This window comes from Canis lupus, chromosome 5 (genome assembly GCF_003254725.2).
Source record: "Canis lupus dingo isolate Sandy chromosome 5, ASM325472v2, whole genome shotgun sequence".
Classification (NCBI taxonomy): domain Eukaryota; kingdom Metazoa; phylum Chordata; class Mammalia; order Carnivora; family Canidae; genus Canis; species Canis lupus.
In genome coordinates this window covers 54730367-54747592 of record NC_064247.1, presented here as the reverse complement: position 1 = coordinate 54747592, position 17226 = coordinate 54730367, and the positions used below count along the sequence as shown (strand labels likewise).

At 49.6% G+C, this 17226-nt stretch overlaps 1 long non-coding RNA gene across 3 annotated transcripts in view; it reads right to left on the bottom strand.

The window, feature by feature from the left end:
- LOC112647071 (uncharacterized) overlaps window positions 1–14816 on the bottom strand; it is a 31555-nt gene extending 16739 nt beyond the window's left edge. For 2 of the 3 annotated variants that reach the window (XR_007410852.1, XR_004815854.2), the window contains exons 1-4: window positions 14249–14816; window positions 13759–13999; window positions 11503–11618; window positions 10463–10620 (exon numbers count right to left, since the gene is read on the bottom strand). This is a non-coding gene — a long non-coding RNA (uncharacterized LOC112647071). The remainder of the gene's footprint in view (window positions 1–10462; window positions 10621–11502; window positions 11619–13758; window positions 14000–14248) is intronic. The other variant, XR_007410853.1, reaches the window with a different exon arrangement.
- Window positions 14817–17226: the final 2410 nt, after the last annotated feature.

Below are 17226 nucleotides of genomic sequence, written 5' to 3'. Positions count from 1 at the left end.
TAAAATTTTAACAATTAGGACAATATAGTATTGGCATAGAGTAGACAAGTAGACCAATGATGCAGAATAGAGAACCTAGTAATAGACTCACACATATATTTTTACCTAATATATGAAAAAAGGCCACTATAATTCATTGAAAGGAAAAGAGTATTTTCCTGGAAAGCTGGAAATTTGAGGAGGAGAAATCTTGATTCCTACCTCATGCCATACACAACTCTTTTTTTTTTTAAGATGCTCCATGCCCAATATGAAGCAATACTAAAGCTTCTAGAAGAATACATAGGAGAATCTCTTATGATCTTGAGGTACATAAGGATTTTTTTATCATATCACATACTCACAAACAAAAAAAATCAACCATAAAGGAAAAAGTTGACAAGATAAAAGATAAGGGAAATGAATGTCATTAAAATTAAGAACTTAAAAAAAATTTAAGAACTTTTGTTTATGAAAAGATACCACCAAGGGACACCTAGGTGGCTCAGTGGTTGGGCAGCTGCCTTTGGCTCAGGTCTTTTTTTTTTTTTTTAATATTTTATTTATTTATTCATGAGAGACACAGGAAGAGAGAGAGGGACACAGGCAGAGGGAGAAGCAGGCTCTATTCAGGGAGCCCAACGCGAGACTGGATCCCAGGACCCCAGGATCACACCTTGGGCTGAAGGCAGCGCTAAACCGCTGAGCACCCTGGGCTGTCCTGGCTCAGGTCTTGATCCTGGGTTCTGGTATGAACTCCCATATTTGGCTTTTGCAAAGAGCCTGCTTCTCCCTCTGCCTATGTCTCTGCCTCTCTCTTTCTGTGTCTCTCATGAATAAATAAATAAATCTTAAAAAAAAAAAAAGATACCAAAAAAATTAAAAAAAAAAAAAAAAGATACCACCAAGAGGTGCACCTGGCTGGCTCAGTCAGTAGAGAGTGAGACGATTTCAGGGTCATGAGTTCAAGCCCCATGTTAAGGAGAGGGATTACTAAGAAAATAAATAAATAGGGCAGCCTGGGTAGCCCCGCCGTTTAGCACCACCTTCAACTCAGGGCGTGATCCTGGAGTCCTGGGATCGAGTTCCATGTTGGGCTCCTTGCATGAAGCCTACTTCTCCCTCTGCCTGTGTCTCTGCCTCTCTCTCTCTCTCTCTCTCTCTCTGTGTCTCTTATGAATAAATAAGTAAAATCATAAAAAAAGAAGGAAGAAAGAAAGAAGAAAGAAAGAAAGGAAAGAAAGAGAAAGAAAGAAAGAAAGAAAGAAAGAAAGAAAGAAAGAAAGAAAGAAGAAAAACTTAAAAAAAAAAAACACTATGAAAGTGAAAAGGTATGCCACAGACTGGGAGAAGATACTTGCAATACATATATCCAACAAGGGACTTACACCTAGAATATTTAAAGAACTCATATATCAAGAAAACAAACCAGACAACCCAATAAAAAAAAAAAAAAGAAAGCAAGAGGGGCACCTGGCTGGCTCTGTCAGTTAAGCACCTGACTCTTTGATTTCAGCTCAGGTCTCAGTCTCAGGATTGTGAGCTCAAGCCCTGTATTGGGCTCTATGCTGGGTGTGGAGCCTATTTAAAAAAAAAAAAAAAAATAGGGATCCCCGGGTGGCGCAGCGGTTTAGCGCCTGCCTTTGGCCCAGGGCGCGATCCTGGAGACCCGGGATCGAATCCCATGTCAGGCTCCCGGTGCATGGAGCCTGCTTCTCCCTCTGCCTGTGTCTCTGCCTTTCTCTCTCTCTCTCTGTGTGACTATCATAAATAAACAAAAATTAAAAAAAAATAGAGTAAAATAAACAAGAGACTTAAACAGATACTTCAAAAATTGCCAGTAAGCACATGAAAAGGTGCTCCACATCATTAGTTAATGGTGAAATGCAAATTTATTTTTTTTAAAGATTTTTAAAGGGCAGCCCTGGTGGCACAGCGGTTTAGCGCCGCCTGAAGCCCAGGGTGTGATCCTGGAGTCCCGGGATCGAGTCCCACATCAGGCTTCCTGCATGGAGCCTGCTTCTCCCTCTGCCTGTGTCTCTGCCTCTCTCTCGCTCTCTCTGAATAAATAAATAAATAAATCTTTAAGAAAAAAAGATTTTTAAAAATTTATTTTCTTGGGGCATCTGGGTGGCTCACTCGGTTAAGCGTCTACTTTTGGTCCAGGTTATAATCTCAGGGTCCTGGGGTTGAGCCCCATGTCTGGCTCCCTGCTCAGGGAGGTGGGGGGTCTGTTTCTCCCTCTTCCTCTGTCCCTTCCTCTGCTTGTGCTCGCTCACTTTCTCACTCAGATAAATAAATAAAATATTTTTGTGATGTATTTTCTTTAGTCATCTCTACACTCAGTGTGGAGCTGGAACTCATGACCCCGAGACTCTGACAGAGCCAGCCAGGTGCCCCAGTGAAATGCAAATTTAAACTACAATGAGGTACTATTACACATTTAGGAGAGTGGCTACAATGAAAAAGACCAACATTTTCAAGTGTTTGCAAGGATGTGGAGCAACCAGAATTCTCATATGTTGTTAGTAGGAAAATAAATTGATACTTGGGGATTCCTGGGTGGCTCAGCAGTTTAGCACCTGCCTTTGGCCCAGGGCGTGATCCTGGAGTCCCGGGATCGAGTGCCGCGTCGGGCTCCCTGTGTGGAGCCTGCTTCTCCCTCTGCCTGTGTCTCTGCCTCTCTCTCTCTCTCTATGTCTATCATGAATAAATAAATAAAATCTTAAAAAAATAAATTGATACCTATTTCTGAAAATTGGCAGTATTTGCTGCAGTTAAACATATATGTTTCAGGAATTCCAATATTGTGTACACACCCAACAGAAATGAGTGTGCATATGCTCTCCAAAAACAAGATACAAGAATATTCATAGCAGCATTATTTAATAACCCAAAGTTGGAAACAACCCAAATGTCCATTAACAGTAGAATGAATAAAAAATATATGTTTTCATACACACGTACACACGCACAGAGTAGATTATATAGCCATGGGTAAGAACAGACAATTGCCACATGCTGTAACACAGTTGAAACTTTTGGGCAAAATGTAGGGCAAAAGAAGCCACACAAACATACATACTATATGATTCTATTTATACAGAGTTCAAAAACAGGCAAAATGAATATATGGTGGTAAAAATCAAAATAGTGGTTACTCTTTGGGGATATGGCTGGGTGGGGGCATGAAGGAGCCTCTGGTCACCAGAAATGTTCTCAGTCTTGATCTGAGTGGTGGTTATAACTTATCAAGTAGTTCATTTAAGATTTGGGTGATCTACTATTTGTAAACCACACCTCAAGTTTTAAAAACATTCAAAACTTTAAACTATCAATGTCCATCAGTGTCTCCTGCTGCTTACAGGAGAAAATCCAGATTCCTTTTCAGAGAGCTGATCCCCATGGTCATCAGCTCATTGTGTGGCTGCCACCATCCCCCTCCTAGACCATAAGCTCCACAAGGTCAGGACAGGACTGCACAGGACTGGGACTACACTTCTTGCGGCTGTAACCCCAACTCCTAACACAGTCCCTGGCAAACAGAGGAAGCTCAATCAATACATATTTTAAGTAAATTAATGGATGAGTAGTGGCTTTATCTCGTTCCAATAGTAACACTTCTAAGCTCCCTCTCCAGCCTCCCCCAGAGGTTTCTGGCATCTTCCCAGCTCTCTCTAGCCCTGCAGAGTGGCTCAATCTTGCCCAACAGGTGGTATTCTTGTACCATCTCTACTCTTTCTGGAATGTCCTTTCCCCTTTCTTGTCCTGCAAACTGCTGCTTCAGACTCTTCTAAACCCACCCACGACCCCACTCCTTCATGCTCTTAAAACTTGAATCTTTAAAAAAAAAAAAAAAAAAAAGATTGGGATGCCTGGGTGGCTCAGTGGTTGAGTGTCTGCCCTTGGCTCAGGGTATGATCCCATGATCCCGGGATCGAGTCCCACGTCAGGCTCCCTACAGGGAGCCTGCTTCTCCCTCTGCCTGTGTCTCTGCCTCTCTCTGTGTCTCTCATGAATAAATAAATAAAACCTTAAAAAAAATATTTCATTTATTTATTCATGAGAGACACAGAGAGGCAGAGACACAGGCAGAGGGAGAAGCAGGCCCCCTTTTGGGATCCCAATGCAGGACTGGATCCCAGGACCCTGGCATCATGACCAAACCGAAGGCAGACGCTCAACCACTGAGTCACCCAGGTACCCACTATGTCTTTATTTCTATGGCTCTACAACTCCCTGACTGGGAGACCTTAGGCAAATCACCTAACTCTCTGCGTTGGCAATTCAGTTTGCACACTACGCTTTTCCCTTGCTGTGCCCAGAAGGCTGACCTCTGTGGAATCTATCACCTGAAACACCTTGCCTTCTGATTCCCTATGGATTCAATCAGTGGGAAGTCCTCGAAGAACAGGAAGAAAGGGTATTCGTGCCTCTCCTCCTATCCTCATTTTCTACATCCATGGCTCCCAACAGGTGCCCCCACTTTCACAACCCCAGCTTCACTTGGTGCTAGTGACAACCTTCTCACTTCTTTCCCTACAGACCTATAGATGATAACAGCTCCCCACTGTTGCTAAACTTGGGCACCCCATCATCCCTTGTAGGGATGAAGGAAGGTGGGGGCATGCCTTGAAGGGTGAAGGAAACTTCACCCTTTCCATCCTTCTGTTGTAAATAGTCCCTTTGTTCAACTCCGCAAGAAACACTTCAGTTGCCATCTGTTTCCTACTGGGACTCTGTGTCACATACTCCTTAACCCTCAATTCGTTCGTTTGTAAACAGTGAGGCAACTGTGATGATTGAATGAGATGGTGTGTATGAGGTGCTTTGTACAATGCTGGCCTTTGCATAAGTACTCAAAGAACATAAACTACCTTTATAATTATGATTTTGCCCCAACACTAGGCTGTGAGTGCTCTGTTTCATTTGATGAAGCTCAAAAAATATTGTTGAATGAATGAATGGGTGAGCAGTGACAAAGAGTAAAATAAGAGTCACTGTGTTACTTATAGAATCTTTGTGTTTAGCTGAAGAACTTTCTCAAAGTAGTGAGCTCCCCATCTTTGGAGGTGTTCAAGCTCTGGAAGTAGAGAAAATCAGCTGATGGTGATGTTGAAACAAAGTGCAGAAAGCAGGTGGCATATGGAGCAGGGGGTGTCAGTTAGACTTTTTCAAGACCTTTCTAGCTCCAAGTGTCTGGAGTTCTCTGACTCTAGGAGTCAGAGGAAAAGAAAATAGAAAATCCTTTGGCTCAGGTTTTGAAGAAAGAACAAGGATAGATCTACACAAGGACTCACAATATTTTGGTTCAGCCTTTAAAAACCAGCCGCAGGGGGATCCCTGGGTGGCTCAGCGGTTTAGCACCTGCCTTTGGTCCAGGGCGCGATCCTGGAGTCCCGGGATCAAGTCCCGTGTCGGGCTCCCGGCATGGAGCCTGCTTCTCCCTCCTCCTGTGTCTCTGCCCCCCTCTCTCTCTCTGTCATAAATAAATAAATAAATAAATAAATAAATAAATAAATAAATAAATAAATCTTTAAAAATATAATAAAAACCAGCCTCAGGCAGCCCGGGTGGCTCAGCTTCTCCCTCCTCCTGTGTCTCTGCCTCTCTCTCTGTGTTTCTCGTGAATGAATGAATAAATAAATAAATAAATCTTTAAAAAACAAAAAAAAACAAAAAAAAAACAAAAACAGCCTCATTTGCAGAGGAGCAAATGAAGCCCAGAAAGAGGAAAAGATTAGTCCAAAGTCACATAGAAAGCTAGAGCCCAACTCCTAGCCTGGTTATGCCTCCACATGTATTACAGGGGCACCTGGGTGGCTCAGTGGTTGAGCGTCTGCCTTTGGCTCAGGTCATGATTCTGGGGTCCTGAGATAAGAGTCCTGCATCGGGCTCCTTGCTCATGAGGGAGCCTACTTCTTCCTCTGCCTGCCAATCCTCCTGCTTGTGCTCTGTTTCTCTGTCAAGTAAATAAATAAAATCTTAAAAAAGAAAAGAAAATGTATTTAAAAAAAAAAAACTAAAAGTAAAAGAAGAAAATGGGGCACCTGGGTGACTCAGTCAGTTGTGTTTGACTCTTGATTTTGGCTCAGGTCATGATGTCAGGGTTCTTTTTTTTTTTTTCCCCAAAGATTTTATTTATTCATAGACAGAGAGAGAGAGAGAGAGCAAGAGAGGCAGAGACACAGGCAAAGGGAGAAGCAGGCTCCATGCAGGGAGCCCGACGTGGGACTCGATCCCAGGTCTCCAGGATCACACCCCAGGCTGCAGGCGGCGCCAAACTGCTGTGCCACCGGGGCTACCCCGATGTCAGGGTTCTAAAATTGAGCCCTGTGGTGTTGAGCTCTGGGCCAGTGGGGAGTCTACTTGAGATTTTCTCTCTCTCCATCTGCCCCTCCTTCCTCTACTCTCTCTCTCAAATAAATAAATAAAGCTTTTGGGGATCCCTGGGTGGCGCAGCGGTTTAGTACCTGCCTTTGGCCCGGGGCATGATCTTGGAGACCTGGGATCGAGTCCCACATCGGGCTCTCGGTGCATGGAGCCTGCTTCTCCCTCTGCCTCTCTCTCTCTCTCTCTCTCTCTCTGTGTGTGACTATCACAAATAAATAAAAAAATTAAAAATAAATAAATAAATAAATAAATAAATAAATAAATAAATAAAGCTTTTTAAAAAATAAACAATAGGGATGCCTGGGTACCTCAGTGGTTGAGCACCTGCCTTCAGCCCAGGCGTGGTCCTGGAGTCCCAGGATTAAGTCCCACATCAGGCTCCCTGCATGGAGCCTGCTTCTCTCCCTCTGCCTGTGTCTCTGCCTCTGTGTGTGTGTGTCTCTCATGAATAAATAAATAAAATCTTTAAAATAAGTTAATAAATATGGGCAGCCTGGGTGGCTCAGCAGTTTAGCACCGCCTTCAGCCCAGGGCCTGATCCTAGAGACCCAGGATTGAGTCCCAGGTCGGGCTCCCTGCAGGAAGCCTGCTTCTCCCTCTGCCTGTGTCTCTGCCTCTCTCTCCCTGTGTGTCTCTCATGAATAAATAAATAAAATCTTTTTTTAAAAAAATGTAAGTAATTAATTTTATTTATTTGCAGAATCAAATGCACATCATGGCAATGAGTCGGTGAGCTGGCAAGGAACCAGGCTTGAGGTAGGGAGGGAACATCCTCTGAGATCACCACTAGACAAGATATGGGACGGGGTGGAGACAGGAGCATGTCCTCACCTTTGGGGAACTCCTGGGGCAGAAGGAACAGATGTGGTTAGTGTGGCCCAGAGCAGAGCAGGGGCCCCTGGGAACAGCTACAAGGAGGGAGCTCTCAGAACTTTCTAGCAGAGGGATCCGTGGGAGGCATGAACTCCTCAGTCCCTTTGGGGTGCAGCAGGAACTCTGGTCACTAGTTGCCAGTTTTGGAAAGGGCCTTCATGCCCAGGTTGGGGAGAGGAATTGGGGGTGTCTGAGGTTTCTTCCCCAAGCCAAAAGATTTCAGAATTTTCAGGTTGGAAAAAGTAAAATTCACGTGGGTGAATATTCCCACAGGATGCTGGAAGCATCTCTATGATATCCCCCTTGACAGCCAAGATTTATCTGGAACCCTTTCACTGGGACCCCTCCCACGGCCTCCCACTGCTCCGGGTCCCCTCCCCTTCTCCTCCAGAAGCCAGGGTAGGGTTAAGAGGTAATTATCAGATCACGGTCCTCTTCAGACTCTCTGGTGTGGCCCTTTACACAGAGAATAAAGTCTCTGGGTTCCAGGCCCTTCTGGGCTGGCCTTTGCCTGCTGTCTAACCACTGTCCTCGGACTCCTTCACCCCGCACACTCCATGACGCTGGCCTTCTTTCTGTGCCTTACACAGGCACATTAGCTCATTTCCACCTCAGGGATTTTCATTTGCTGTTCCTCTATCTGGAATGTTCTTCCTTCAAATCAAAGCACACCTCCTAAATGCTGAGGGGTGCCACCTAGATTTCCCACTGGGGATGAGGTACTCATTCCCCACCTGCCCTCAGTTGAGACCCCCCGTTGGAACGCCTCCCCCTGAAGATGGCTGGCTCCCCCAAAGTCTTGGCCCTTCCTGTGAGCAGCTACCTAGTGGCTGGTCAGGGTGAGGGTACAAAGACTGGGCCCATTGTCTGGAACAGGACAGCTTGGAGAGGCTCTTCTGGCTCCTAGATCCGTGGAGGGGGGCAGCTGAGGCCTTTGTTGTGACTTGAGTGTCCGGGACTCCCTCCTTTCCCCTGCCCTGCTTGCCTCACCCAGAGGTGTGGAGCCAACCCCACCCCTGCCCCCACCCCTGGAGCTTCCTGCCCCCACTCTCCCGCTTCTGGGAGTCCCACTGAGGCAGTCTGGTGGGCACCTCTTCCTCATTTGAGTCTCAGCTCAGACGTTATCCTCCTTGGCCGCCTCCCTGCTCACCGTGTGCGACGTCACCCCACCTCTCTGTGTCTGCACCCTCTTCTGTATCTAGCACCTTTGGAAACCACCTCTTGTTTTGTTGGTTCCTTCCGTTCATGGGCTCTCTCTCTCCTGGATGCGAACCTCAGTTTCACAGGAGCAGCTGTCCTGTCCTCCTCGGCTGGGAACTGATGCCACACCTGGTGCAAAGTTGATGCTCACCAAGTATCTGTGGGCTCCAGTGAGCAGGTGAAGGGGTGAAGCTCCGCAGGAGGGACGCCTGCCTCTCGGGCTCCTCCCCAGCCCCGCCCCGCCCCCAGAGCCCCAGAGCTGGGCGGTGGGGGCCCCTCCCCCGTGACCCCGGCTGAGCTGGGGCCTCCTGGGAGGAGGGAGCCTGCAGCCGCCTTGGCTGCCTGCCCTGTATTGATCAAAGCTGGGAGGCCTGCTGGCTGAGGTCTGTCCCGGCCGTGGGGGCGGGGGAGGGGGAGGGGGATCTGGCTGAGATTCATGCGGGGCTTGCCTGGGGCTGAGTGGCGCTGGCTAAAGATCCATCTGCTTTGGGGGGCTGACAGCACCCCTTCCCCACACTTCTGAGGGGAGGCCAGCTTAGCTAGCCCCAGGAGAATGGGGGGTAGAGGCTAGGCTGCAGTTGCTCTTGGACTTCCAACGCTCTTGGCCTCTTGCAAAGCCCTATGTTTGATGCACATCACCCTTTATGGAGATCCTACTGGGATCCCTCTGTTGGGGCCTCTATACAGGCCTTCTATACAGGCCTTCTAGCACCCTCTGCACAGGACTTTGCAGGACCCAGGGCTGAGGTTCCCAGTGAGCCTGGGTTCTGTGGGGAGTCACATTTGTCACAGCTCACTGTGATCCAGGATGAAGGAAAGAAAATAGCGTGGGAGGGATGCTAAGGATACTCTCTCCCTTCAGAGTCCTGACTCAAGAATGAATAATCAGGGTAATTCCTACTTGCCCAATAAAGGCCCTTGGTCCAGAAAGGAGAAACAACTGGCCCAGGGTCACATGGCTATTGGCAGTTAAGCTGGGGCTGGAGCCCAGTCTCCCATCTGGCAGATGGAAGGAAGATGCTCTGGCATCCCCAGCACTCTGCATGCATGTACTGAGCACCTCCTCTGGGCCAGGCTGGGTGATGGGTTCTAGAGATGATATGAGGGTGGGGTGAACCCACCCTGACCTCAGGAGCTCACAGCCCAGGAAAGAACATGCATGGACTCTTGTGTATACATACATAACAGTAATCCACACTGGTCCAGTGATGGGAAACCACAAGGCAGAGGAAGTGACTGCATCAGAGATATGCTGGGAAGACCTTCTCCGGGAGGAAGTACTCCCTGAACTGTGTCTGAGATGGGTGATATTGAAAAAGCAGGGACATGGGGAAAAGGCAGAGTAGTCCAAGCACGGGCTCAGCATGAGGAAGACACTCAGGCTGCCGTCTTCTGTTGCCTGAGCAAAGGCCACAGCCCTTTTCCAGGCTCCAGACTCTGGCCTCCCTGCCCTTCTGCCCACAAACCACCCCACTGCCAGAGCAAGTGCTCTGAAACACAACTGGGATCATGTTACTCTCCTGCTCAAAGCCCATCAGTGGTTTCCTGCTGCCCTCTGGATAATGTCCTGTCATCACAGAATCCTAGAGGTCATTTCAGACATTCTATGTCCAGCCACTCCCAATTTACAGAGAAGAAAACTGAGGCCCAGAGATCATATAGTGAATCAGGGGCCACTCTGGAACTACAACAGTGGCCTTCCTAGCCCTGGACAGGGCTCTATTTCTGGACACTGCATCCTCTGCCTTCCCCTGAATGCCCAGCGGGTATTTAAGGAGCATCCCCATCTCTAGCTAAAGTTTCAGAATAGCAAAGCTGGGAGGGACCCTCATTTTACAGAAGGCAAACCAAGGCCAGGAAGGCAGGCCAGCTTTGCAGTTACTAAAATACTTGCACAAAGGTTCTTATTTAACTCTTACGACCTTGGGAAGTAGACGGAGTAAAAGTTATCATGCCCATTTGATAGGTGAGGAAACTGAGGCCCAAAGAACAGAGTGATGTGATGAGTCAGGGTCACCTGGTGGCTTCGTGTATTCATTCTTCATATATGTGCTCTGCATGTGCACTGTGGGGTGTAAGCCGGGATGAGACCATCCTGTGTGGGGTTGCTCACGGTCTCCTTGGCAATTCTGCGAAGCTGGAGCTGCAGTGCACACCAGCACAGGAACCCTAGGGCTGGGCAGAGCAGGGTGAGACTCTCAGGGGGTGATCTTTCAGGGGAGTTCAGTGTGGGAGCTGGGGAGGGAGGGAGTTCCAGGCAGGGCCTTGGCCAGTCTCAAGCTTCCTGCCTGGCCTTCTTACCGGAGCTCCTTCCTGGAGGATTTAAGACTATGTTGAGCAGTTGTTTTAAATTTCCGGGCAGGGGGCTGCAAAGCAGGGGGGGCTGTGCAGGCCGTCTGGGGTGTGGGCTGCTATTTACCAGGGCCCTTTGTGGGATGCAGCTCTCCAGGCTGGAGGCTCCCACAATTGCTTCCAGCTGGGCTGTCAGCCAGCCGGAGGAGTTGGGGGTAGGTTGGGAAAGGGGGGTTGTGGGCCAGAGAGGAGGTCAGGGACATGAGGGGTCCCTTCCAGCCTCCAGGATCCCCTCTACCTCCTTGGGTGGCTGCAGTTGCTGAGGTATCAGGCCTGGCTGAGCATCCTTGAACACAAATGTATCTATAAACTGGGAATCCATCCGGCCTGGACATTTCAGAGCTTTATGGCCTTTATACACTTAATCTTTCATTTCCTCTCCCCTGCTTCATCTCTCCGCTCACTTCCCCTCTTTCCCAAGAGGGATTGCTCTGCTCCCCCTCCCCCATGGCCTGTGGAGGCTCCCTGGCCCCTTTGTCAGAAGCTACCTGTGTGTGCAGCTGTCCGGGCTCCCTGGATCTCTGTCTGGGCCCACCATTCATTCCCTTTCCACCGACAGTAGCAGATAAACAGGCCTGGCACAAACCCCTGTGTGTGGCACCCATAGGACAAACTCCTTAGCCACATAGCCAACACCTTCCAGCCTCCTCTCTGCTCCCCTGGGGTACAGCCCACCACCAGCCCCAGCATAAGGAACCACAGTACCTGTGTGGTGCTCTCTGCCTCGCCCAGAATATCCACTGTCCATCTTTCCCCTTGGTCTCAGGCATCACTCCTGGGGCGGGTTGGAGCCTGTCCTCTCTGGGTGCCTGCAGCCTTCTCTGTAAAAGGAGAACACTATTTAGTCTCATTTGTCTTACAAGCTTATGGATAGATGAAGGGGAGTCAAGAGCTTTGGAGGTTGTCCAGGACCCTATGAGTTCCAGTGTAGGGAGGCTAGATCCATCTGGGGAGATCCTACTTTGATGGAAACATATTACTTTTACATCAAGAGTCATTTTGTGCTCCTTTTGATAGAATCCTAGAACCAGATTCTGGGAGCATGGCTTGTCTGTGGTACCCCAGTGCCGGGCTCAGGAAATCTATCATGTGAGAGATCCTCTGGATCTTTCCCTCCATCTTATACCAGAGACCAAGGTCCAGAGTGTGAAAAGAACTCACCAGAGGTCACACAAGAAAAGGGCAGAGTTGGGACCAGTTCCTTTAAAATTTACTATGAAATTAGTTAGTGAAAAGAACCCCTATAGCTGGAAGCCAGGAGTGCAGTCCTCTCTGAGCTTCTCTGGCACTCTCCCCACCCCTCCCCCACCAGGTTTCCTTCCTGCCAATTCTGATGGTGGGGGTTGGGACTCTCCTGTGAGGCTCCTCCCGCCCTCCTGTTCGTGTTCTCTCTCTCTCTCTCTCTCTCTCTCTCTCTTTCTCTCCTTCAGTGAGAAGCTCTTAGAGAGCTGGGCCAAGCCTTCGGGGAAGGTGGCAGGTCCCAGCTGCAAGGCCTGGTGGGTCCCACACTCAGAGAATGAATCTGCACTGGACAAAGAATGTCAAATGTCCCTTTTGTTCTGGGGATGGTGTGGGAATAGAGCCCTGGGGCCAGTGTGGGGAAGAATGGAGCAGGATGGGTATGTCCGGGCTAGGATGGTAGGATGGGGTGAAGGTGTACTCTCTGGGGGTCCAAGAGGGTGAAAGGTCAGACATGAGTCTCTAGGGCTTTGGTGCTGGGGGGAGCCACCTGCCTAATCCCATAGCAAGGTGGTGGGAACCTTATAGGCCTGGGTCCCATGGCTCTCAGTCACTAGGCTTTCTCAGTGCTTTTCTCCCCATAGCACGTGCACCAGCGGTGGAGCCCATTAAGGTGCCTGGTCTTCAGTGAAACCCCAAGGGGATGGCCTGATCACACCCATTTCACAGGGTTGGGGAGTGACTTGTCACTAACTACTCAATGAGGGAAAAGCAGAACCAGAATTTGAAATTAAGTGCAGCGATGCCTGGGTGGCTCAGTGGTTGAGCACGCCTGCCTTTGGCTCAGGGCAAGATCCCGCGGTCCCGGGATCAAGTCCTGCATCAGGCTTCCTGCAGGGAGCCCGCTTCTCCCTCTGCCTATGTCTCTGTGTCTCTCATGAATAAATAAATAAAATCTTTTTTTAAAAAAGTGAAATCAAGTCTAGCTCTAAGCCAGGGCACTTACCACTTTTCCCTTGAGGCCAAAGGTCACACCTGGCCAGCTTTTAACTGGACAAAGGGATCTTCAGAAAGGTGAAGTAACTTTGCCTCTGGCCACCAGGCCTGTTTGGGACAGGGACTGGCCAGGCCAGCCCTCCTGCCTGCTCTAACTGGCTTCAGCCCTGAATCACCTTCTCTGGGACAGAGGGCCTCAGGACACGGGAGATGCTCTTCTTCCTCCAGGGTCAGTTTATGCTCCCAAATTTCATCTTGGAACCCTAGAGTGAAGAGGAGGAGCGCGGAAGGTGGCTCCTTACCAGTTGTGTGGTGTCTGTCAACACATCTATGCTCTTGGAGGCTGAGTTAGCGCCCCTAAAAATAGGTTCTGCCTTATAGGGTGACCGGGGGAGACCTCTAGGAGACAAGGGAGGCAAAGGTGAGCAGCACTAACCAGGTCTCCGTGCAGGCCATTTCCCCTCTTTCCTCCTCCCTGCCTCCCTCCTTCTTGGCTCATCGGCCTTGAGGTCAGATCAAGCCTGATTAATGGGCCTGGGAAGCGAGTTGGGCAGGAGCTGGGAGAGACAGGCAGGGAGGGCAGGAGAAGGTAGGAGGCAGGAGAGGGGACAGGGAAGCATCTAAGGAGGCAGAAGTGGAGGGAGAGAGCCTGGTCTTCAGATTTCTGTTCAGAGGCAGGAATTCATTTCTAGGGGCTCAGAACACTTGAGTTACCCACTGCAGTCTCGCACTCTAGAACCCTGGACAACCCTTCGGTACCAGAAGGGACCGAACCCTGCTCCTTACCCCAAATTGTTCAGATGAGACCAGAATGGGGCCTTGAGAGCAGCCTGTCCTGGCACTGGATGAACCCGCACGGTGGTGTCTCCTTGGACCCAGGTCTCCCAGGTCTGCTCCACCGACGCCCACGTGATCCTCACCTTGCGCTTAAGGCTGAACACTGAGCCCCCTGCACCAAGTGGGGGACTCGGCTTCAGGGTGTCTCTCTGTTGGGTTGGATGGATTCCTCACAGAAGACGCTCAGGCCCTTTAAAAAGAAATAAATAAATAAATCGAAGACCAGATTTAAAGTCTTGCCTGAATGCTCCCAGCCCAGCTTCTCCCTCCCTCCTCCCCTTGGAGCTCTTACAGCCCCCACTGCCTGAGCCCCTCCAGGGCCCTTCAGCCTCCCAGCTGAGTGGGAAGAGCAGGCAGGAATCTTGTGTTCCTGAGGGTTAGGTGCTGGGGCCATGCTTGCACCTTTTCCTCTCTGCCCTCAACCTCCTAACAATCTTACCAGCCTGCTAAGGTGGTTACAGCAGGCTGTGTTACATCCCCACTTGTCCAGAACCTGGCAGAAGAGGAAGGTTGGGCTGAGAGAGGGTGGGGGTGTCTGAGGCTGCGTAGAGGCAGAGCTCAGGAATGTCCTCATCTCTTCCAAGTTGAGCTCAGAGTTCTTGCCTGGGCTGCCCTACCCAGGATCTCCAGGATCCGAGTGCAGGGTCAGCCATAATGGGCAGACAGCAGAGTGGGAAGAGGACTCAGAGACCATTTCATATGGCCCGTCTCATAAGGATGGAGACAGTGACCCAGAGGAGGCAACGGGCTTGCTCCGGCTTCCACAGCAGATCTTTGCACATGCCATGCAAGGAGCTAGGGGCTAGAGAACACAGTGAACAAAAAACCATGATGCTAGATGGAGCTCTTACTGATGGCGACCAGCAATGCTCTTGGGGTTCTGATAAGGGAAGTATGGTGGCCCAGAAGGCTTCCTGGAGGAGGTGATTTCTGAGAACTGAATGGTTGCTGATGACAGGCAGGGATGGAGTGCTCCAAGCGCTGGAGATTTCCCTATTCTCCGCTCCTCACGGAACCACTGGAGAGTAATAAGAGATGAAGTACCCTCTAGCTTAGAGTTACCAGGTAAAATACAAGATGCTTAAATACAAATTTAAGTTTCAGATAAACAACCAAAAATTGTTTAGCATAAGTATGTCCCGTGCAACATTTAGGATATACTTATACTAAAAAAATTAATTCATTATTTATCTGAAATTGAAATTTAACTGAGGGGACGCCTGGGTGGTTCAGCAATTGAGCGTCTGCCTTTGGCTCAGGGCCTTATCCCGTATTCCCGGGATCGAGTCCCACATCGGGCTCCTTACATGCAGCTGCTTCTCATCCCTCTGCCTGTGTCTCTGCCTCTATTTCTGTGTCTCTCATGAATAAATAAATAAAATCTAAAAAAAAAAAAAGAAATTTAACTGAGATTCTTGCATTTTTATTTGCCACATCTGGCAACTTACCCCAGCTGCCATGGAGAGACAGGGTCAGAAAGTCTGAGGCTGGAGGCCAGAGGTAGTGGGGAGGGGGTGAAGACACAGGAGATGGAGTCTAGATGGAGTAAGAAGGAGAAGGGAGAGGCAAGGCTTGTACCCTGCTGTCTGAGCAATCAAGTCAGGGCATGGAGGAGGCACTGCCCCCCCCCCCCAGGGTGGGTAGTGGGAGACAGTTCAAGAACATGCTGAGTTTAGTTATGGACAGTAATGGCTGAGACTCCCCAGGGCCCTCCTAATGGAAATAAATGTTCAGGTGATGGCTAGGGACAGGAGAAGAAACGTCATGGCTAAGGTGCTACTAGCAGAGTCCAGGAAAGGAGATTCCAGTTGAGAGAAGAGCGGGGGGCTGACACATAGCAGCGGCTCCCCACATGCACCCCCAACTATTGGCTCAGGGCAGGGTCTGGGGGGCTGGTGATCCACTGCAGGGGTTCCGGTTCCAGCAGTACCACCCCAGGTTTACCTCTGCTAGTCTCTGAGGACTGGAATTTAACTTTATCTTCCCAAAGGTCACCTTGCCCACAGCCCTACCCTGGGGGTGGACATTCCTCACATTCCGTGGCCCTCACGTGAGGTGGCAGGTCCAGGTTTCCATCGGTCCTCAGCAACTCTGGGTAAGCCTTACTGAAGGCCTACCATGCATCCCCAGGGTCTGGGTTGGGGGGTCTGACTGATCTATGTTTGAACTCTGACTCTGCCCCCTATCTGCTCCTGGGCCCAGTTAGGTGTCCTTCTTGAGCCACCACGTCCTCACCTGTAAATGGGGGCTAATTCTGACAGGAGTGTTGCGGGGTCATGTCTTTAAAAGCACCATACCTCAGCACTTGGCATTCACTAGGTGCTCTTAATACCGATTTTTCCTTTGCCTTCTCTGAGCCTCAGCGTTCTTCTTTTTAAAGAATAACATAACCTGTCATGTCAAGCCAGGGACCGGCATGTATGGGCTGCGAGGTAGCTGCGTGGGAGGCCCCAGAACCCCATACTTCTCAGGTCCAGCAGAGGCTAAAGCGAAGTCTGGGGTGACCTTGGCCGGGCAGGGAGCAGGCAGATGGACAAGTGGCTGCAGGCTCCATGACACGGCTGCTGGGAAGCGGTAGGCTGGCCAGAGGGCCTGGTGGCAAAGGCTGATAGAAACGGGCAGGGGAAGCCCGCAGTCCAGTGCAGTCGGGCCTCTGCTCTGGCTCTGTTATCTCAGCTTCCCCTATCCCTGCCTCCAGTCCCTCCTTGCTCCCAGGTGCGGGATACACACAGGGCCGGGGCCAAGGGGACATGCCACCTAGAGCCCAAGTTTATCATTCTAGATCATAATCCAGGTGCCTGGTATCTGGAATTCCCTGCCCAAAGGGCTCTGAGATCACTTCCAAGACCTGGATCTATTCTCCCAGTGGGCTGTGCTGCAGCCTGAGGCCTGAGGGATGTACAAGGAAAGACCTTGGACATGGGGTCTGCACACAAAGACTTCTCCAGTAGGCACGAAGCAGGTGGGAAGAGAGCGAAGAACCTGGCAAGGGGACTGCCATTTGAACTCTTGCTCCAGATATCCTCATATTTGGTGGGCCACCCCAAGGAAGGGTCAGTGTCCGAGGAGTCTCAGGATGGTAGTTGGAGACTTTGATCCAATGATGGGCCAATTTTACCTGTGGATTCCCAGATCCACCCATGGAAATTCATATTCTTGGACTTTGGAGAAGATTCTAGAATTATTTATTTATTTATTTATTTATTTATTTTTTAGATTTTATTTATTCATGAGAGACACAGGGAGAGAGGCAGAGACACAGGCAGACAGAGAAGCAGGCTCCATGCAGGAAGCCCGACGTGGGACTTGATCTCAGGTCTCCAGGATCACACCCTGGGCCGAAGGCAGACGTTTAACCGCTGGGTCACCTGGGTGCCCCAAGATTCTAGAATTAGCATATCTAATAAAGATGGCTAG